The sequence below is a fragment of the Oryzias melastigma genome, linkage group LG4, assembly GCF_002922805.2.
Source record: "Oryzias melastigma strain HK-1 linkage group LG4, ASM292280v2, whole genome shotgun sequence".
Lineage (NCBI taxonomy): Eukaryota > Metazoa > Chordata > Actinopteri > Beloniformes > Adrianichthyidae > Oryzias > Oryzias melastigma.
Genome location: NC_050515.1, coordinates 10,924,299 through 10,925,374, shown reverse-complemented (window position 1 = coordinate 10,925,374; position 1,076 = coordinate 10,924,299). Strand labels below are relative to the sequence as shown.

The following is a 1,076-nucleotide window of genomic DNA, read 5'->3' as shown; positions in this document are numbered from 1 at the left end:
TTTTTTTTTTTTTGTGAAGGAGGCTAGCTTGGTACCAAACTAACCGTACAGCCACATAAATGATGTAATCTCTAACCAAGAAGCATCAGATTTGCCAGAGAAAAGCAATTATTGCGCCAAATTTCAACAACTTTTTGAATCTTCGGTAGCCGAACGTCATACATACATACATACATCCCACCAGCTGAAAACAACCACCATCTAAGTGCATCACAAACAAAGCCTCATCTAAAAAAAAAAAAAAAAATGAAGTTATTTTCTTCTGAATCTAAAAGGATTTCAGTTCTGTTCGTTAAGAATGAGATGTTAAAGTTTCAAGGACTGTAATCCTTTTGAATGAGTCAAGTCCAAGGATTAATATTAACCACTAGGAAAGACTTGAAAACAAAAAGGAAAAACAACATCATGGATCATAGTTTTTCTGTTTTTTGTGTGTGTGGTTTAAAAATACGCATATAATACAAAGTGTGTAAAAACAACTGTGTCGCAGCACAGCAGAAGAACTTTGTTCTTGTAGATGCTCGCCTTTACAGCATAGCCTTTAAGTCTCAGCGCACACACTCACACACACACAGTGAGATGCACGCAAAATAGAACACTGAAGAAGTCTTTGATGTTTCCTCCAGGGTGTGTGTGTGTGTGTTGCAGCTTTGTGAGTCACCCACACTCTATCCAACATCCATAGACTGTCTGGTATCACGTATGCAAAGACTCAAACTAACAAACAACACAGCCCGTCTTGATTGGGGAGCAAAGGGAAGCGACAGAAGCGAGAACAGGGCCGGGCCAATCAACCGACTTGACTCCAGACAGACGACTTAAACTTGTCCCGTTCATTTTGTCTAGCCCTCAGGTGTCTGGAACCACAGGCGATTGTTAGGTTCATGGTGGCGGGAGAATGGGGTGGAGGTGGGGTAAATGTAGATAACACAGCAGTCAGACAAAGAGGGAACAGGAGCGCTTGCCTACATACCACTAGCATCAAGGAAGGGAGGGTGGAGGGCGAGGGAGGGAGTGATGAGAAGAAAAGAGGAGGCTTATAAAAATTTGATTAGACAATTCTTTGGTGGAGTGAC

At 41.8% G+C, this 1,076-nt stretch overlaps 1 protein-coding gene and 1 long non-coding RNA gene across 2 annotated transcripts in view; one reads left to right on the top strand and one right to left on the bottom strand.

Moving 5' to 3' along the window:
- ankle1 (ankyrin repeat and LEM domain containing 1) overlaps window positions 1-1,076 on the top strand; it is a 96,212-nt gene that overhangs the window by 40,161 nt on the left and 54,975 nt on the right. The window lies entirely within an intron of this gene.
- Window positions 1-1,076, bottom strand: part of LOC112150506 — a 30,595-nt gene that overhangs the window by 28,215 nt on the left and 1,304 nt on the right. The gene's annotated exons all lie outside the window — the stretch shown is intronic.